This window comes from Ahaetulla prasina, chromosome 1 (assembly GCF_028640845.1).
Source record: "Ahaetulla prasina isolate Xishuangbanna chromosome 1, ASM2864084v1, whole genome shotgun sequence".
NCBI lineage: Eukaryota > Metazoa > Chordata > Lepidosauria > Squamata > Colubridae > Ahaetulla > Ahaetulla prasina.
The window spans coordinates 287,672,637-287,695,176 of record NC_080539.1 but is presented as its reverse complement, the minus strand read 5'-3'; the positions used below and the strand labels follow the sequence as shown (position 1 = coordinate 287,695,176).

Below are 22,540 nucleotides of genomic sequence, written 5' to 3'. Positions count from 1 at the left end.
TTGGTTGTTTGGGCTTAACAATGACATAAAAACTATAACTTGTAATACTCCCCCCCCCAAAAAAAACCCTGACATTATTGGTTACATTATGTGTGAGTCCAATGTTATTTGTTGTGTCTGAGCCCCCCAAGCCGGGCCCCCTGCCAGAAAGTGACTTGGAAAGTGGGGGGGAAGGGCCATCAGGACTTACCTCGGGAGCACCAGCTTCCTTGGATCAGCTCCAGGAGCCAGAGGCAGGCCAGGTGGAGGAGATAACGAGGCCTCCGTCCCCTGACTCTTTCCCCCCCCAGGCCACGCCTCCAGACCCAGCTGATGGCAATCAGGCCTGGCTGGACCCTAGGTTTCGTAGGCAGGAGAGGCGGGAACAGAAGAAGCAGGCCTAGGAAGTGCTGAGTCATGGAGCCACACCCCACAGGATATAAAAGCAGCAAGGGCTGCTATGCCTCTTCGTAGCAGGCAAATCAACTGCTTGACTAGAGCTGAAGTACTGTTTGTTGACTCATCGGCATCAAGGGAGATAACAGAGACATTTGGCAGATGCTCACTAGTTTGCTGCCAAAGCTGATAGTGCCGGCTAATTAAGTCATCGCTCGGACGGAGGCGAGGGGGACAGAACAGTTATTGATACTTTGCTTTTAATTTACTTTTGCACAACATGACCCAATTTGTAAGACTGAATGAACAAAGAAGCATTTCTTTATTCATAGAAATACAGGCAGTTTTCAACTTACAACAGCTCATTTAGTGACTGTTCAAAGTTGCACAAGCACTGAAAAAGTGACTTATGACTGTTTTTCACATTTAAAACCATTTTAACATCCCCATGGTCAGGTGATCAACATTCAGACACTTAGCAACTGACTCATATTTATGACAGTTGCAGTTTCCTGGGGTCATGTAACCTCCTTTTGCAGTTTTCTGACAAGCAAAGTCAATGGGGGAAGCCAGACTCACTTAACAACCATGTTAGTAACTTAACACCTGCAGTGATTCACTTAACAACTGTGGCAAGAAAAGTCATAAAATAGAGCAAACTCACTTAACAAATGTCTCACTTAGCAACAGAAATTTTGGGCTCAATTAAGATTGTAAGTTGTATGCCACTGTATAACAACAATAAATGAACAAACTCTAAGAATTGGTTGAAAAAGTCAGTGTAAAAAGTAAGCAAGTATATATATGCAAAAACTAACACTGACTAACATCACAGATTTAGCAATTGTTGATAAAAAAGACCCCAAAAAAGTCTGGATAGTGGATGTGGCACTACCTGCAAGCAGCAAAACAGAAGAAAAAGAATTGAAGAAAATCTTAAAATACAAAGACCTGCAAATAAAAGTAGAATGACTGTGGCAAAAGGAAGCAAAAATAGTACCAAGAGGTATTTTGGGTACAATTCTAAAACATCTTAAGCCTTATTGAACACCACTGACATTGACAAAACCATCATCAATTGTAAAAGGCAGCTTTACTTGGAACAGCTTCCATCCTGCAACAATACCCTTAACATTATTAAACAATAATATCTGTTTATTCCAAGTCATTGGGAAGAACTTGATAGGTGGATAAAAATGCCAAATCCAGTCTAAACATCTAATTGTTTAATTAGACATCTAAACAACCAGCCATAATTGTACATAACAATACATAACAATATCAAAAAGCTTTGGACAGCAGTTAGAAAATCTGATAAAATTTCCATGTATCAATTAGAAAAAGCCACACTGCTTGGATCTGCACGTATGTTGTTACCCCAATACATTATGACATCCTAGATTCTTGGGAAGAACTTGATTTAATGAAGGCCAACACCAACTAAAGAACTATGATTTCACCTTGTTATATAAATAATAATAATTTACTAAATTTGTATGCTGCCCAACTCTTAGTGACTCTGATTTATCCGTGTTCTGTCTCATCCTAGGACTAAAAACAGGTTTTTCAGTAACATACTAGCTAGGTATTTAGAAAACTCAGTAAAATTTAACTTCATAACTTCCTCTGGATTGTGTCATATACCTTCCAGTTGTTTTATTCACTGGTAAATGACTGCTTCATTATTCCTAGGAAACGGATAAAATATTACAAAGCTTGTTCCAGGAACTGGTACAAATGCTGAATAGCAAATCAAGATTATGAATGGAAGCAAGTATGTCCTCCCCTGTGCTATCACAGTCTGTATTTATAAAATCAGCAAGACAGATACAGGAATTGTTTACCACAAAATGTACTGTGATTAATCCCACCCAAACATGGCATGATTAGGCTTTACAACTAGATAGTCTTGGTAAAATCTCTAGCCTTAAACTTTATGCTGTCTTCACAACAGCTGTTAGTTCTGCTTGGAAGATATAAAAATAAATATGCAGAGAAAGCTCATGGGGCTTCTTTAATAGCAAAGAGAAAATAGAGAACATGTGTCATCTGAAAAACAAAGTTTGGGTGGAACATGTGCATGGTACCAAACAAATAAAAGCCAACATGTTTGTGGAGAAGCAGAGAAAGTTGATTTCTTTACTAAATCAAAAACTGGCTCCATGTGGTTTCTTGAAAATAATAGCTCTGCTCCAATAGTACATAAAGCTGACATTAAGAGCAAGAAACTGTATAAAGGTTCTAAGTATTCAGGGAAGAGGGACTTCCTGATAATAGTGCAGTTCCAGTATTTGTACTATATGAGTCCCTGTAAAGGAATGGAGATGGGAAAGAAAAGTTAATGGGCAGCTTGCAGAAAGCATGATAGTATTGAGAAACAGCATGTGAGAAAGGAACTCAAAATAACCCAACTTTGGTTCTAATCATTTTATTTATCTAAACATTTATATAGCCTTCCATCTTATGTCAAACTCCCAAACAATAATTAAAACAATACTGATAATAAAACAATGTAACACACGTCATGCATCTATTAAAACCATAAACATTAAAAATCTGACATAAAATTAAATATCTGATATACAGTCTCACATAACATCTTTTCACCCCCCTGACCCTATCCCATTGATAGGGGGGCGGGGGCAGGGGCCGGGGGAGGAAGCCAAGTCTGATCTGCTTTTTGGAATGCTAGGAGGGTAGAGACCTGTTAGACTTCAAGGGGAATGGAGGGCAGGAGCTCTCACAGAAAAGGCATGCCTCCTAGATCCCTTAAAATGGCATTATTTAGGGGAGGGATTAAGAGCATGCCCAGTCTATCTGATCTGGTAGGATAGGTAGTGTTCAGTGGCGAAATTCAATTTTTTTTACTATTGGTTTATTATCGGTTCTGTGGGCGTGGCTTGGTGGGCGTGGCAGGAGAAGGATACTGCAAAATCTCCATTGCCATCCCATTCCAGGGAAAGGATACTGCAAAATCCCCATTCCCTCCCCACTCCGGGGGAAGGATATTGCAAAATCTCCATTCCCACCCCACTCTGGGGCCAGCCAGAGATGGTATTTGGCCGGTTCTCTGAACTACTCAAAATTTCCACTACTGGTTCTCCAGAACCTGTCAGAAGATGTCCTTAGGGAGATATAATCCTGCAGAAAATCTGACCCTTTTCCACATAATAAAGGTAATGAAGTTTTAAAGGTAATAAACCGCACCTTGAATTGCACCCAGAAGACCCAGCTTCTGGGTCCGACGCTCTGGAACGAACTTCCCCCTGGCTTACGCCAAGTGCCTGATCTTCGGACCTTTCACCGTGAGCTAAAAACATACTTATTTATTCAAGCGGGACTGGCATAATAGTTTTACTATTTTAAATTGGGTTTTTATTGTTTTAGGGTTTTGAATTTTTAAATTTTAAATTTAAATTTTAGTTGTCGGCCTTATTTGTAATTTGCTTTGTTTTAAATTCTGGTTTTAATTGTATATATATTGAGTTTTATTTTTGGCTGTACACCGCCCTGAGTCCTTTTGGGAGAAGGGCGGTATAAAAATTTAATAAATAAATAAATAAATAAGAAGAAAATCAGGAGTCAGTGTTTGTTTAGTATACGATGAGGCAGAGAGAAACTTGGACAAGCTTTGGGTGATCTTTTGATTGTCTATTATTCTATCTACACAGTAAATTATGTTCATGCCATGCCTGTTTCTTGAGGAGGCTTACTTTGAAGGAATGACAGCCTCCTGCTCTTCACACAACATTATAATTGTTTTTACAGTTCCAAGAAGAGTTATTTTATCCCTATTCTGGGATATTTAGAAATACATATAAAGACAGACATTTCAAGAAAGACTTGTTATTCCCAAAAAAGGACAATCTGTGCTCTCATTGGAAGAGATTCTTGGTTTCGTCTTAATTTCTGGAGAACTGTCAGCATTTCAGTATGAGAAAGTCTGAAGATTATAGAGGTTTGTCACCATGGCAAGCACAGAAACATAGAGGAAACCTCATAATTTATTCTCTTCTACGTTAATTAAGAACAGAAGGGAAGAATCTTGGGAGACCAGAATAAGGCATTCTGTTACTGGCCAACAAATGAGCACTGTCTGATTGATGGTTCTTTGTATTGGGTTCTGGCTGGAAAAACCAAACTCTGATTGGTTGGCAGTTGCCTATGTCCTCTATACAAACTTGTCCATATTTATTGCATCCTGATATCCAAATAAATTATCCTGCGCACATTTTAAATTGTACTCAGAAGGGTTGGGAGGTGGAAAACTTGGTCAATTAGAATTATTATTTTCAGAGAAAATTCCAAAGAAGAGAGAAGCAATACAGGAATCAATGTAAGCAATTTATCCTATTTCTTATATATCAACTGTGATCTGGACCAGAAAATTCAGTTTAGGAGACAAAGCTGTGCTATATATATTTACTGAATGTTGATGTACTGTACATATCAAGACAATACACACACTAATGAACAATACATAAAACTTTTATTAAAAACTATGCTGGTTGTCAGGAAAATAACAGTCAACTTTTTTGCTCCATGCAGGAAAATACTGATATTCACCTGCTAGGCACAGACAAAAAAAAGTACAAACTGAACTGGGATAACTCCTCCAATTATGACCTCTAGAAGAGGGAAACTGAATCCTGATTAAATCCCAAAAGGAAACTTACATTATAAATAATTCAAAATTCATATAAGCAGTACATTTTACTAAACCTGTACTGATAATGACATATCCAAATTATAGCCCCCTCCCATTTGTAACACAGGAATGTGTCCTGGAAATGCTTGTGATCAATTCAAGTGCATAATTGTAGTGGTTATGATTAGCATTGATCATACACAAGAAAAATCATTCCTTTTATATATTGAACAGAATCTATGAAGCAAAGAGGATATTGGGGAAGTTAAACCATTGTTTTTTAGTAATTACTATAAAATATATCATATATGTAAAAATAAAATAATATTAAAAGAAAAACATGGGAAATATCTGTCACAAGGATTAGACAAAAATCACATTTATCTTATATCTTAGCAAGTCTTGGACATTTATGATAATGAACAAAAAAACAAAACAAAACAGGAAATGTAATTTCTGAACCTTGATTGGGAGCACGTTCAAGTTAAAAATATCCGAATGTTAGAAAATAAAATGAATAAAATAAAAACACAAATAAAAATTACAGATGGTAATGGCAAAGTAACTTTCCCACATTCTTAAGAAGTTTGGTACATTTTAAATATCTATCTATCTATCTTCAATGCATTTTATTCTATTTACTGGCTCCATTGATTTCTGTAATGGTTATATGGCTGTATTTCAATGCCATTGTAATCTATAAATAAAATCATACTGGATGGGAAGTTCCACTAGTGCAGCTAAGGCAGCTGCCAGCATTTTAGAAGGAAAAGGAGAAAAAAAACATCAAAATATTCGAACCATGCAAAGGAACAGAAAGGATTACTGAAGAATGAAAAGAGATATTGAATACATGATTTAAAAAAATGCTTTTATCGAGATAAAATACAGCCAGGCTGCATATTTTTCTAAGATCTGTGTAAAAGTAAATGGCAAATGGAACCTGGAAGGAAATTGGACAGAATTATATTAGCACCAAGCAGAAACAGGATATGCCTGGGATGTAAAGTTTTACTCAGAAACATATGGCCACTAATCACAACCCCTACGTAATTCAACTGTTTGGTGTCTGGGCTACCAACCACAAAGAGCACAGGAAAACTGTCAGTACCTTTTAGGAGAGTATCAACCGAGCTGCATAGGAATACATAATTACACCTTTTGTTTTTAAAGAAAATGAAATTAAACTAGTCAAACATTCACAGCTTTTTTTTAACAGTACAAAATCATACCTGATGGAAAGTCCTCATTTAGTGACAGCAACTGATTCCAACAAAATGGTCGCTAAGCAAATACAGAAAGTGAGATGCTGGTAGTTGCTGTCTCATTCAGATAAAGTTTTCTCATGCAATGTCCTGTGCCCAACCCTGTATTTTCTCTTCCCCCCCCCCCAAAAAAAAAGGGACACAGAGTTTGCTTTTACATGATATCTCTTTCTGAACTCTTTTCTCTATGGCACAGCATTTCCCTAAAATATGCTGACTTAAGTTAACAAGCTCAGTTCTGTGATTTAATTATTCCATTAGAAGTCTCCTGCTGGCTGCAACTGCTGCCTGAAACAGACAAGACCTAAATCAGTTTCATCCTCAAGACTTTTGTTGTCCTAAATGTACTTTGCTCAGAAAATGATTTCTTATTATCATTTGTTACTCTCATATTTGTGCATAGTTGCTATTTAAAGCAGAGTACTCTAAATTGGAAACTGTGTACTCTAAATTTGGAAACATTTCAGAGATAAGGAACAGCCAACTGCAAATCCTCAAATTCTACCTTATTATCAGAAATTGCCATCACAAAAGAATCCTTTAACAGCTCAGTGGAAATTAGGAAATATTTTTTAAAAAATTATTATGCAAATTGCATTACTAATTTATTGATAAATATAGGGGTGTTTTATTTGCATGCTAGTGCTCTTGATTCTTTTTGCATATTAAGTATTAAATAATCACCTTAAAAAGCATAGCTAGTTTGGTCCAGTATGTAGAATTTTACCATGTCTCAATTACTATGAGAATTTCTTATCTTTCTGTTCTATTTAAGTGACTCTTCATAGGAAATGAAATAATTGTTGATTGGATCATATAACCAAATGCAAGTAATTAGGGGCATTTTATTTAGAAAAAAAAGTGACATAACTGAAAAGAACTTCCAAACTATTTTTTTTAAGATGGAAGCTGTTTTCTGACATACAGAAGAAATCAGAAAACTGCTTCCTTTCCTTAAAATATATTATGGGTCACTTAAAATATATTATGGGTTACTAAAACATAGTGTAAGCCGCCCTGAGTCTTCGGAGAAGGGCGGGATATAAATGCAAATAAAACAAAAAACAAAAAAAGCAAATCCAATAAAAAACCTACACTTTTACAAATAATTCTAGAATATTAAAATTAGTTTTCATCATGTATAAAAAGACAATTGAATATTTATGAAAGGAGAGCATAGGCAGCTCTTTGAAAATGGAAGATGCTACTGAAATTAAATCTGAATACAGATAGATTGGGGAAATCAAGCTTATTCAGTAGACATGATGATGATAATACTTATTTTGCACATTGTTGCAACACTCATGATCCTTTTCCTAGGGACTGTTGACCACACTATACTCTATTCCAAAGAGATATGATAGACCCCCTTTATAGTAAATTAATTACACATTTAAAAAACATTCAGCAATGTTGCTCACATGTTACACATTAATTTTACAAAGGAAACATCTCCATTAGTGAACTGTCCAGAAAGTTTTCTGCTGGCTTTAATTATTTAGTCTTATAATATGGTGAGTCTGTTCAACTTTCAGGGTTTTATTAAAGCATTTAATACAGTGTTTATATGTTTTAAGAATGCAGACTTCCTAAGGAAACTTGCAATATGAAATATATATTCCCATACCAATATAACATTCCTAAAACAATAAATCAGATTTACATATATTTTGAGCAAGTTTAAACAAGTTAAATCCAATGCTTACCGAAAATGACATATAAAATATACTTTCAGGTGAAAGCTAAAGAAAATAGAAATTTAATGTTTTAAAAGTTAACTCTTAGTCTTTGAATTGGCCTGGAAATGCAGCAGTAATGTATACAGCTCTAAAGAAGTTAAGTAATAAATGTCAGGGTTTATTGGAATATTTTAGGTTCAAAAGAGAAAAAGTTGCTTCAAAACAGATGAGACACTCATGTAATGTACTATAAATCAATGGTTTCTTAAAGCAGTTGTATCTTTTCTCAAGATCATACACATCCATGCTAGGCATCTGAAATTTAGTTCTGAGAAAAACAGCCATTAATTTAAGGAATCACCAAGATTCTTGCTTTTTGATGTACTCTCACCTTCATTGTTTTCTTGCAGATAGTTTCAATAATAAACTGACATTATTCCTGTGAGCTGCCAACACTCATCCATGTTCCAAAACACTTTTCCACTTTCTAATCAGAAGCACTGCACAGCCCCAATACCTATCGCTTTATTGTCAACAAGGACTCAAATGTGGCTATATTCTATTAGATGAAGCCCAAATAACCTACTATAAACTATCCTGGGTGTAACAAGTATTAAGTCTACTTATCAGACTTAATTAGTATTAGTATTAAGTCTACTTTTAAGCTAGGCTCACTTCAGCACTAATCCTGATGTCATGCACTACTGTTAGTTTCATGACCATGGTTGACTAAGTAGGAAATTATACCTGTTAGAAAATCTTTGCTGGATCTTCACCAGTCAGTCACTACTGCCAGGTCCAACTTAGATTTCCATGCTGGAAAGCCTGTTTCAGACATTTGTAACAGATGGAATCTTCAGGAATTGGTGTGTAATCAAGCAATGAGCAGATGAGGAGGCAGTCAAGTGACAAGGATCTTAGTCCTAGGCAGCCAGCCCATCTCAAGATGCACTATGTACTTCATCTTCAGAGGGAAGATGAATGACACTTGTTGTGTCCCCTTGCCTCTCAAGAAGATCTTCATCTCTAATGAGTTCCTGCCTGTCTTGATAAGGGCAACTTCTCACCAGCTCATCTCCTCTGGGAACAACTGATTCTACCTGGACTTTACATGGTCAAAACATTACAATTCTTATCTTCTGAAACTTTATTCTCTGAATCTGTATCATGATGCCCTACTTGTGAATTTTTAAGCCCTCAGAACATGATTTGAATATGTTTTTTGATGCTTGACCTTTCAATAGGACTCTTTGCAGACAAGCTTGCTCATGCTAGGGAAGAGATAGTTTGGTCCCACTTATATATCTAAATGTGAGAAATCTATACACAAATATTGTGCAAATGTAGCTTGTTCAGTGGTTTGAGAAATAAATATGTTGTGATCCTCTGATTTGTGTTTGCAAATGAAATGGCAGAGCTGATTAAACTATGTGCTTGCAATATTTTGCAAGCTTTTAATTTCAAGGCATAAGAACACGAAAAGCAAATGTAGAAAGATTGCAAAGCTGACAAAACGAATAAGAACACTTGTTCCATAACTAACAAATGGTTCAAATAAAAACATAGACATGTGACATTTTTAAGAGTTGTTCTCATGATAAATGAAGGATACATTACAAAGTTCCTAACTAGAGAATGAGCCATTAAGATTCTACAATTACAAACTGAATTCCAAAAGGCACTCAACTATTCCCATAGGTGCTCAAAAAGATTTTGCAGTATAAGATCATTAATATTCTATTCATAACTGTAATTCCTTGTTTTAAAAGCATCTACAATGAACTAGGTAAATGTAGTTTCATCAGTAGTAACTAGTTGAAAATGCAAGATGAGCTGTTTAAAACAATACATCTTATTTATTACATCGTATTTCAACAACCATACATTAGATTACATTACGTTGCAAACTTATTGCGTATCTTCAAGCCCCAGAGTAGTCATCAATTTCAGTGGATATATAATTGTACATAGATTGCACAATTCAGCTTGTTACTTGTTACTGATTTCTGATAGATTGTAAATTTTGCCTACTACTAAATGCCTCAACTAAAAGATTTTTGAGATGCTACATAATCACTGTCTTTCAACTGCAAATTTTTATAAGAATAAATTTGCACATTTTAAAAATTATATTGACATATGATGCCTTTCTCTAGGTCAGTGTTTTTTAAAACTATGATCCTAGGAAACCTAGGAGAGGGTCACAAAGACCCTCTCAGGGATCTGCAAAATCAAAATTATTGCTAGTTCGTGTTGAAAAAGAATAAAATATTACAATCCCATCAAACAATCTTGAAAAGCAGTAGCAGCAGCAAATGTCAATTTTAATTTTCAATGCAGCAAACACAGATAAATACAACCCATACAAACAAAAGCACTTTTGAGGTCCTCCATAATTTGTAAACATGGGATCTTCATACAGAAAAAAAGTTTAAGAAACACTAATCTAGATAAATTCATTTTACAACTACAAGTCTATGACTTGGAGGTCTGAAAATATTTCCCTCCTCTCCTTTAGCTTGTTTCCCTGGGAAAAACAGAGAAAATACAGTTGCCTTTGGATCTGGGACAAAATGTACACCACATTTCTAGCCCATGTGGAATTATCAAGCAACTAATGAGAGCTGACACAGCACAGAATAAGTACATGGTAACTGAAGAATAATTCCACAAGTTCCAAACTGGAACTAAAGAGTACTTCGAATTTTCACTGGAAAAACCAGTATTAAATATTATGGTTTGCCACTAAAATCTCTCTCTCTATCTCTGTCTTCCTCCCTCTCTCTCACTCCACCTTCCTCCCTTCCTCCCAATAGATTAATAGGTTAGTTTAATATATTTATCTTAAATTCAAACAATTTTATACTATGTTGGGAGGAAAGAAAAACAAGGTGCAAAACTAAAAGGTATTTTCATCTTTACTTTTTTGTTGCCAAAAAGACACAGTACTTGGTACAAGTAGCGTGCTAAAATAATAGCATTCCAATAAATCATTGTCAGGTCTCTGGAAAATAACATAACTTGTAGTTAGTTTTTGCAAATACTGGTTCCCTCATTTCTTTAATGTGCTGCATTCGGCATTTCCCCACCCGCCTCTCAAATAAAAAGCAACTCAGTTATTTCCTGATTGGATTAGATTTCAATTGTTTTGCAGCAAATCAATAACATTTGCATTTTGTCAATGGAAACAAAACCTGCCCAGATATGCAGCAGAAATTATATTGAATAATATTATACTACTTTCATTTCATAGGAATTTAATTTCACTTTATCTCCTTCATTTACTCATCACAACAAAAACCCTAGCTGAAAGTAAATATTTATCTCCATTATAAAAGAGCTTATACTCAGCTAATGCAGATGGAAATTAAATGTGTACTGTCATCAAAGGCATTTTCCGGTGGCAGAGTAAGAAAAGAATAAGAACATTTTTTATTGTGTGGCACAAGTGACAAATGCAACCATCAAAATGGACACAAAAAGCTAATATTTTATATATATATATATATATATATATATTACTATTGCCTTGCTATTTACAAGAATAAAATACACTGGCTTGCAATATACAAAGCGAGGCTTCAATTACGTCACTTTAACTTGCTTGCTTCATTTTATAATCCAAAGAACAAGAAGAAAATCATGAAATAAAGAACAGAGGGAAAAAAGGTGTCAGGTATATAATAGTCAATAATAACGTAACTAAATAATGTCTCTCAAAAAATATAATAAATTGCAGCTGATTAACCATGGCACTCCATGAAACATATATAGCATGCAATTATTGTAGACTGTGTAAGCTACTTGTACACACTTATCATGTGTTCTAGATATGGTAGTCCTGTAATAAAATGATAAAACCAAGCTAAATGAATCAAGCTATATGAAAATGAATTATTAATAGAAGAAGATGCTTTCTTCAGCTTCCGTTAGTCATGTGGACTAAAACTCCCAGAATTTCCCAATCACCTTAAAATTCTGAGACACAGTTCACAAAACTGATGGACAATCAATTTGACTGGAATAAGTCTTTTGCATACATTCAGCACTACTAAGAAGGAACTTTGCTTATTACATCCCAAATAACTGGATATATATCAAATAGCTGAAGAGATAGACAAAATATTTGAAGAAGAGAACAGGAATTACATTTAATTATTTTGCCTCTAAAAGCCAAGAAAATATTCTAAGTCTATACTATCAAAGTATAGTATATACTTTTCAAATAATATATATTCAGGCAATGAGTACCTCAGGTTTATGGTCTCTTTTTTGATATCACCTTAAGTCTTATGCCCATAATACTTTAAAGTATGATTAAAATCATACTTTAAAGAAGCAACTTTAAAAAGTATTTTATAAAGCTGTTTTATTTCAGTAAACGATAGTGAGAAGACAAGGCATTCAGGATTCAAACATAATGTTAAAATATGGCTAATTGAAATAGGAAGCTAAAGCTTTTACAACTTCTCACCAGACTCAAGAAAATTGGGAAGAATACATAAGTTTAAAACTTGTGCTTATAAGAATATAGTTGTGTTTAAACACCGTTTTTCTATATGCAGCTTGTTTTATTTTCCTTTCTTATGTTTCAAATTAACTTTCCAAAGGGTAAGGACCTTTTTTTTTTGTAAATGCTAATGTTTTGTGACTCACTGTCAAATGAACTTGGCAAGATGGTTGCACTAATTATTACAGTAAGTGACAATATATAGCTTTGTTTTGGATTCATAAGGAAGACAATCACTGTACTATGGTACATTATTTGAGCAACAAGCTGTCTTAATTGTTTAAGTTCCCCCCCATCTAAGATTTATTAAATTCTGCTTACAATCAATGACTGACATACGGTTGAAGAACATGATGTACCTATCTCATCATGCATATTCATCCCAATCTGCTCTGAAGTGCATGATCTTTGTGTTGGGTAACAGAAAACACATTTTAGGCAAGTAAATATTCCTTTGTTCCAAGTATACAGCTCAGAATTAGTAATTGTTTATATTAGCAGATGTCTCCTCTTATGCAACATGCATCTGAGCTATTAAGATGTCAAATATAAGAGAATACCAAGCAGTTAAAAAGCTTCTTCCACAAGAGACACTGCATTAATAATTCAGCTATTAATGGAGATGTAACTAGAGTATTTTTCTTAATGGACAACAGCAGAGTCCACATCCTATGTATGCAGCATACCCTTCTTCTGATTTCACTTTTCATTTACAGCAAAAGCATTTACCAGGAAAGCAAGTATAGTACTAAGATTTGGAAACCACACGGCTTGAACTGTTGAGAGTGCCTTAAAATAGGAAATCAGAATATGATGAATGTGTAGAATTTAAAGAGTAAACATAAAATGTAAAATTGAAGTGGAAAATGATAAATGGTTATACATTTGCCCGCCTCTCTAGCTTCATTTAAACTATCTCCTTCTGTCCCAGACCACACATTCAATAATACAATAATTTATACATAGAAAAGTTGGGATTTTGTATTTTTTACTTTGAATAATCTATAAAGGTATTTTTGATTCCAGAAGTTAACATATAGCACTATTATCTCATCACATTCATATTTTATCCTGACATTTTTCCTGATGAACTTCTCATTACAATCTAGGTGCAGCAGTGAAATAATGAAGATGAAATATTAAACCAGATTTTTATGCAGACCTGATAGGGATAAAAAAAATAAATAAAGGCCTTTTAATTATGAACAATTTTACTGTTCTTAAGACTACTAATCTGAAAAAGAATATGGATGGGAGTTACATACATTGGTGTTTAAAAGTTCGTGAATTCTTTTACATTTTCAACATTTCTACATAAATATCTTTTCTCCACGGAAGTTGTAAAACTAGATGAAGAGAACCCAATTAAACAAATCAGTCAAAAACTTGTATTTATTTATTAAATTTATTTGCCTCCCATCTCCCTACCAAATGACTATTGATAAACATTATATTTGTTCTTTTATTTATTGAGGAAAATTATCCTAAGCTACATTATTTGTGTGTGGCAAAAGCATGTAAACCTTTTGCTTTCAGTACCTGGCATTGGCAGCAATAATTGCAACTAAAGATTTCTGATCATTATCAGTCCTGCACGTCAACTTGGAAGAATTTTAGCCCTCCAAGAATTCCTCCTTACAGAATACCTTCAACTCAAGGATGTGGGAGTCTTCCTTGTATAAACTGCCCATTTCAGGTCCTTCCACAGCATTTATATAGGATTATGATCAGAATATGACTTGGTCATTCCAAAGCATTAAATTACTTCTGCTTTATTAATTCTTTGGTTACGACTTTGTATGTTTTGGGTTGTTGTCTTGCTGCATGATCAACTTTCTCTTGAGCTTCAATTCACAGACCAATACCCTGGCATTTTCCTATAGGACTTGTTGATACAATTAAGAATATATAGTTCCGGAGGCTCCAGTGACGTCACCCTCCTGCTGGGTGCTCTAACAGAGCACTCCGTGTTAGAAGATTGTAAAAGTCAGTGAAACAGAAAAAAAATCGCTGTTCACTGAGCTTAGCATAACCTCTGGGCGAAAGAGGTTATCAGAGTTGTGGGAAAGTGGCAGGTCTGACAGGGGGTTTGCTCTGTCAGAGCGAATTTTCCTGGATTTATGACCCCACCGAATTCCACTCCCTCCAACTTCAACACGCTCCTGTTTTTATCAGGAAAAAGGAGTGGGAATGTCGCTTCTGCTCTAAAGGACTTATTAAATTGATTGATTTTCTAAGCAGACGGGAATTTCACAAGCGTTCGATCTTTGATGTAGAATCAGCACGGCAAGTAACGACTCCCTTTTTGAAACTTGAAACCTTTCTTTGTCTTTGATTAATTGACTTTTAAAATGGCGTCTGAAAGTGAAAGTAAAAATTTTTAGTACGATGAAGCAGCGTTATTTGTGGATTGTTACAAACGGAGTTTTTTTATACTGAAAGGAGGGAAGGAGAGTTATTAAGTTTGAATTCCTGATTCTTTTGAAGACAGAATGGCAGCTAAACCTTTAAAGCCTTCTGGAAGAAGGATCTGAACCAAGTCTTGAGGAAATATTGAAAGAACAATTAAAACTTTCTGAAGATAGGCAAAAGAGATGATGGAGAATTTTAATGCAAAAATAAGAGAAGATATTCTTATGGCAGTTCAAGGACTGAGTAAAAAATTGAGGATTGGAAGTGGAAATGCAACAGATCTCTCAGTCAAATAAGCATTTAGAAGACAAAATGAAAGGTGTTCAGAAAAAGTGGATCAAAATGAAGATCAGGTTGTGATATTACAATATAAACTTATGGAAGGAGCTCTTAGAATTTGTGGTATGCAAGAAGAGCGAGGAGAAGACTTAAGAAAAATTATATCAGAAGCATTGGCTGAATTTATTGAAGTGGACCCCAAGAGGTAGCTTACCAAATTGATAAAATATATAGAGTTAATTCCTGGATTGCAAGACAGAGAAAGCTTCCTCGGGACATTGTGGTTTATTTTGTGAAAAGGACTATGAGAAATCAGATTCTGCAAGTTTCATATCAGACAACTTTAAAAATTGGAGAACAGGAGTTGAAGGTGTTGAAAGAGATTCCTTCAAAGATGTTAAGAGACAGGAAGGAATTTGCTATTTACACAAGAACTTAAAAAACATCAGATTCAATTCAGATGGGAGGTGCCAGTTGGACTGACAGTATTCTATCAAGGAAGGAGATATAGAATTGACACTGTTTTAAAGGCAAAGGATTTTCTTTCTACAGTTTTGAAAGTCGAAATAGAAGTGATAGAAACACTACAGGAGACCCAAGAAGGCGTGGTGATCCAAGAGCCTTTATTGCTGCCAGTATTAGAGGAACCACAAGAGCAAAGGGTGACAAGAGGAGCCCTTAAGCGTAAAGAAGAGCAACAGTCTCAAAGTAAAAGTCAGGATCCCAGTATGGAAGCTGTGGGAGGAGCTAGACGGAAGATACCGGAGGAGGAGCTTTGTTGTCTGCTTCAAAGCTTCAGGAGGCCAGTAATGGCAAATAGAATCTTGTCATGGAATGTTAATGGCTTGAATTCAGCTCAGAAAAGAAGGAAAATATTTCACTACTTGAAACAATTAAAAATGATGTGATTTGTTTGCAAGAGACACATATAAAATTATCAGACCAAAAATATTTAATTAATTCAAAATTGGGTAACCATTTTGTTGCATCAGCTTTGGAAAAGAAGCATGGAATTGTTGTATATATCAGGAAGGATATACCAGCTAAGTTAATTGAGGCAGATATTCAAGGAAGATTTATTGCTATTGAACTGGTGATAGATGCAAAAGACTTTGCTGATAGGTATTTATGCACCTAATCAGCAACAAGAAAAGTTTTACAAAATGTTACATGAGAGGTTGACCCTCTGGGATTATAGTTCGTTTATTTTATTAGGAGACTGGAATGGAGTAATTGATACAAGAAGGGATAAGAGAACCTCCTCCAAGAAGATACCTATACATGCAAAATTACCAAAATCCTTTTTTGAAATGATGGAAGACTTTGAGTTTAGAGATATATGGAGGTTACGGAATCCAGATGAGAGAGATTTTACTTTTTTTTCTGATAGGCATCAATCTTTTTCACGTATTGATTTTATTTTAATTTCTAATGACTTGCTTTCTAGGGTGAAGAAAACGAAGATATTTCCGAGGTGTTTAACTGACCATAGCCCAGTATGGATGGAATTATTACAAGGGAAAAAAGGTGGTAGAACATGGAGGTTGAATGAAAATCTGTTTAGATATGAGGATAATGTAACTTATTGTAAGAAACAGTTAAAAGAATTTTTTGATTTTAATATGTACAAAGGGACACCTATAGGAACTGTGTGGGAGGCGAGCAAAGCGTTTATTAGAGGGATATTGATTTACTTGGACAATAGGCAAAGGAATAATAAACAAAGGCAGCGTAGGTATTTGGAAGAAGAAATTCAAAGGAAGCAACAGTTATTAATTCAAAACCCACAAGATCACAAACTTAAAGAGGCTATAAAAATATTACAGAGTCAATTTAATATGTTAATGGCAGACCAGGTGGCAACGAATATACAATATGCTAAACATAATACCTTTTGTAATGCAAATAAACCTGGGAGATGGTTGGCATATAATTTAAGGAAGAAACAGAAAGCACGTGTCATACAAAAAATAGAATATAAAGGTAAAGAGATATACCAACAGGATAAAATTAAAAAGGCATTCTCAGAATTTTATACTGCACTATATGCAAAAGACAAAATATTGAATAGGGACATCTTTGATTTATGATAGGGACATTTATGATTCATGATACATGAGCCTGGACATCGGCTCTGTCTGGAGCCTGGACATCGGCTTAGACATTGGCCCCGACATCAGCAGGGCTTGGCGGCTTGGACGGTTTTTTGGCTCTCGGCATTCACCTCACCGCGAAGGACATCAGCGGGAGTATCATCTGACTGTGAACGACTTTGGACGGCCTCTTACCATCCCAGGCTTTAAAGGCCTAGTTTTATGGCTGATTTCAAGTTAACGATAATGGCCGCTATTTCTGTCATCAGCGGCATTGCAGACATGATTGTTAACTGTCTGACGTTGTTAACTTTAAACATGGTCGTTCCTTATGGTGTTTGCCTGGCAGTGGTGTACCGGTCCGCTAATTCCATCAGCGGACTTCGGACAGTTTGATCCCCATTTTACATCTTATACGGACAGGGGGTCGGTTTTACTACACTTGTAGTGAACTGCTGGCTCGGGATACCCTTTTTTCCGTTGTTACCTGAACTTACTATGAGTTACTCGGCACTTGAGCTCTTACGGCTGCGAGGTTCCCCCGCCTCGCAGGAGTGGCCCTCTGTTCTATCGAGGGCCTACCTTAATGAAGGGTCTTGGGACCCAGAGAGGTGGCATGCCTCGAAGAAGAATCTCTGGGGGTTTTTTAATAGGTTTTTTAATAAGGGGCTTTTAAAGGGGGGGAGGGGATTGACGGGTAGGGGGAGTGACCCGTCGGGGAGGGTATGTCCAGTCCCAATGCCGGCTCACGACACTATTTCAGTTGGTCCGAAGACAGAGGGGGAGGGGATTGTACAGAGCGGAGAACATTATCCCATCTGTACGGTGAGTGGGAGGGGCAGATATGGCAGAGGCAGGGGGCCGTATCGCTCTTTGGGAGCACGTGTTCGATGTTTAAAAGCGATCACGTGCTGCGGCCCCCCAGTCCTCACTCGTTCCCCGGATGGTCAAGACCCTCAGAGCTTGGGTCTTCGGCTGATGCTTTGCAATGCCCGGTCCATGGTTAACAAGGCTCCCCTGATTTGTGACCTTATTCAGAGGGAGTCCGCGGACCTTATGGGCATTACGGAGACCTGGTTGGGCACAGAAGGGGGTGTACCCCTGGTCGAACTGTGCCCTCCGGGTTTCCGTCCATTCCATCAGCCGAGGACCCAAGGTAGGGGTGGGGGGGTGGCGGTTGTGATTAAAGAAAGTCTGGAACCGAGGGAGTCCACTGTTCCTCAGATAGCTGGCTGTGAATCCCTCCTTGTGAAGTGGGGCCACCGGAATCAGCTGGGGCTGTTGATCACGTACCTGGCTCCTTGCTACGTGACTACAGCCCTACCTGAACTGCTAGAGGTGCTTGCTGGTGTGGCGGTTGAGATCCCCAGACTACTGGTCTTGGGGGATTTCAACCTGCCATCTGCCGGCTTGTCGTCGACGGTGGTTCAGGAGTTCCAGGCCTCCATGACGGCCTTGGACCTGATTCAAGTAACTGATGGCCCTACACACATTGGGGGAGGCGCGCTAGACTTGATTTTTATCTCTGGTCAGTGGGTAAATGATCTGGATTTAGGAGATTTAGTGGCCGGTTTAGCTCTGCCTGGTAAGGCCTGTTATTAAGAACACAAAGCCTGCAATTACTGCAGGTTCGAGCCCGGCCCAAGGTTGACTCAGCCTTCCATCCTTTATAAGGTAGGTAAAATGAGGACCCAGATTGTTGGGGGGGCAATAAGTTGACTTTGTAAATATATACAAATAGAATGAGACTATTGCCCTATACATTGTAAGCCGCCCTGAGTCTTCGGAGAAGGGCGGGGTATAAATGTAAACAAAAAAAAAAAAAAAAAAAAAGAACCGGTGTCATGGTCAGATCATTTTCTTCTTCGCCTAGACTTTCAGACCGCCGCTCACCACCGCAGGGAGACGGAGCCAATGCGTTGGTTCCGTCCCAGGCGCCTGATGGACCCGGAGAGGTTCCTGACGGAGCTTGGGCCGCTTCCTGAGGATCTTACCCACGGCACGACTGAAGAACTGGTTGCGGCCTGGGAACGGGCCGCGGCTGGGGCTTTGGACCGTGTCGCGCGCCTCTGACCCGCGAGATCTCAATTGGCTCCCTGGTTTTCCGAGGAGCTGAGAGAGATGAAACGCCGGAGAAGACGCCTGGAGAGTATTTGGAGGTCTAGCCGTTCCGAGGCTGATCGGACACTAGTGAGGTCCTTTACTAGGACCTACCTAGTGGCAATGAAGGAGGCGAAGTGTTCCTACGTTTCCACCCTCATTGCATCGGCAGATAACCGCCCGGCCGCCCTCTTTCGGGTGACCCGTTCCCTCCTCCATCAAGAGGGACGGGATGACCCCTTACAGGGACGAGCTGAGGAGTTTAACGGTTATCTATACGATAAAATCGTTCAGCTTCGGGATAGTTTGGACCAGGATTGCGATGATCCAGCTGAGACGACAGAGACACGTCTTGTTGAGGTTATGTGGGATGAGTTCGATTCTGTGGCTCCTGAGGACATGGACAGGTTGCTGGGGAGGTTACATGCAACTACATGTTTACTGGACCCGTGCCCTTCCTGGTTAGTGCTGGCTGCTCAGGAAGTGACACGAGGCTGGCTCCAGGGGATTATAAATGCTTCTTTGATGGAAGGGGTTTTCCCCGCCGCCTTGAAGGAGGCGGTGGTGAGACCTCTCCTCAAGAAGCCTTCCCTGGACCCAGCTATTTTGGGTAATTATCGTCCAGTCTCCAACCTTCGCTTTGTGGCGAAGGTTGTAGAGAGTGTGGTTGCATGGCAGCTCCCCCGGCACCTGGAGGAAACTGTCTATCTGGACCCGTTCCAGTCCGGCTTCCGACCCGGTTATAGCACGGAGACGGCTTTGGTCGCGTTGGTGGATGACCTCTGGAGGGCCAGGGACAGGGGTTGCTCCTCTGCCTTGGTCCTATTAGATCTCTCAGCGGCTTTCGATACCATCGACCATGGTATCCTGCTGCGCCGGTTGGAGGATTGGGAGTGGGGGCACCGTTTATGGGTGGTTCTCCTCCAATCCCTCTGACCGGACGCAGACGGTGTTGACAGGGGGGCAGAGGTCGTACTCGAGGCTCCTCACTTGTGGGGTGCCTCAGGGGTCGATTCTCTCGCCTACCCTGTTCAACATCTATATGAAGCCGCTGGGTGAGGTCATCAGTGGTTTCGGGGTGAGTTATCATCTGTACGCTGATGATACTCAGCTGTACTTCTCCACCCGGACCACCCCAACGGCGGTCAAGTGCTGTCCCGGTGCCTGGAAGCTGTACGGGTCTGGATGGGGAGAAACAGACTCAAGCTCAATCCCTCCAAGACGGAGTGGCTGTGGGTGCCGGCATCCCGGTACAGTCAGCTGCATCCGCAGCTGACTGTTGGGGGCGAGTTAGTGGCCCCAAAGGAGGTAGTTCGCAACTTGGGCATCCTCCTGGATGGACGGCTGTCTTTTGATGAACACCTGGCGGCCGTCGCCAGGAGGGCCTTTTACCAGGTTCGCCTGGTTCGCCAGTTGCGTCCCTTCCTTGACCGGGATGCCTTATGCACGGTCACTCACACTCTGGTTACGTCTAGGCTGGATTATTGCAATGCTCTCTACATGGGGCTGCCCTTGAGGTGCACCCGGAGGCTGCAGTTAGTCCAGAATGCGGCTGCGCGAGTAGTAACGGGAGCCGCTCGTGGCTCCCACATGACATCGCTGCTCCGTAGCTTGCACTGGCTTCCTGTGGTCTTTCGGGTGCGCTTCAAGATTTTGGTTACTATCTTTAAAGCGCTCCATGGCTTAGGACCCGGGTACTTACGAGACCGCCTGCTGTTACCCTTTGCCTCCCACCGACCCGTACGCTCGCACAGAGAGGGTCTCCTTAGGGTGCCGTCCGCCAAACAGTGTCGGCTGGCGGCCCCCAGGAGTAGGGCCTTCTCTGTGGGGGCAGTGACGCTCTGGAACGAACTTCCCCCCCGGCCTGCGTCAAGTGCCTGATCTTCGGACCTTCCGTCGTGAGCTCAAAACATATTTATTCATTAAAGCGGGACTGGCATAATTAGTGATGTATTTTAATTAGGTTTCTTAATATTTTTAACTTTTTAACTTAAATTTTAATAATCAGCCTTTAAAATTTGCTCTTTTTAAATGTTGTTTTAAATTGTATATATCTTTGTTTTTACTCTGGCTGTACACCGCCCTGAGTCCTTCGGGAGAAGGGCGGTATAAAAAATTTAATAAATAAATAAAATGATTATTTGAAAGATTATAAGGTTAATATTCTAACATTAGAACAGAGGGAGGAGCTGAATCGGCCGATAGCTACTGGAGAAATAGTGGAGGCAATTAAACAATTAAAAATGGGGAAAACCCCTGGTACAGATGGTCTTACAGCAACTTATTATAAAAAAAAAAAAAAAAGAATATATAGTTCCATCCTGGAGTATTACACGCCTTGCTCTTGGTGTGATCTTGGTTGGCTGACCATTCCTGATCTTCGGACCTTCCGCCGTCAGCTGAAAACGCACCTATTTATTCAAGCGGGACTGGATTGATATTTTATTGGGGTATTTATGTCTTATGATTTTAAATGGTTTTAAAAATTGGCCACGTTATAATATTTCTTTTAACTTCTTTTAATGTTTATACATTGTATTTTTACTAGGCTGTAAACCGCCCTGAGTCCTTCGGGAGAAGGGCGGTATAAAAAATTTAATAAATAAATAAAATGATTATTTGAAAGATTATAAGGTTAATATTCTAACATTAGAACAGAGGGAGGAGCTGAATCGGCCGATAGCTACTGGAGAAATAGTGGAGGCAATTAAACAATTAAAAATGGGGAAAACCCCTGGTACAGATGGTCTTACAGCAACTTATTATAAAAAAAAAAAAAAAAGAATATATAGTTCCATCCTGGAGTATTACACGCCTTGCTCTTGGTGTGATCTTGGTTGGCTGACCATTCCTGATCTTCGGACCTTCCGCCGTCAGCTGAAAACGCACCTATTTATTCAAGCGGGACTGGATTGATATTTTATTGGGGTATTTATGTCTTATGATTTTAAATGGTTTTAAAAATTGGCCACGTTATAATATTTCTTTTTAACTTCTTTTTAATGTTTATACATTGTATTTTTACTAGGCTGTACACCGCCCTGAGTCCTTCGGGAGAAGGGCGGTATAAAAATTGAAATAAATAAATACATAAATTCCTGAGAGGGTAACAATTGTGCTGTGTTTCCTCTATTTGTACACAATTTGCCTGACAGTATATAATAGCTTTCCTACAGCTG

General features: G+C 38.4%; 1 protein-coding gene across 6 annotated transcripts in view; it reads right to left on the bottom strand.

The window, feature by feature from the left end:
* LDLRAD3 (low density lipoprotein receptor class A domain containing 3) overlaps positions 1 to 22,540 on the bottom strand; it is a 181,011-nt gene that overhangs the window by 123,713 nt on the left and 34,758 nt on the right. Inside the window, exon 1 of one of the 6 annotated variants that reach the window (XM_058161672.1) lies at positions 6,256 to 6,351. The exons of the other annotated variants lie outside the window; for them this stretch is intronic. The gene's annotated coding sequence lies outside the window, so the exon portion shown is untranslated. Of the gene's footprint in view, positions 1 to 6,255; positions 6,352 to 22,540 lie in introns of those variants that run through there. 6 annotated transcript variants of the gene reach the window in all.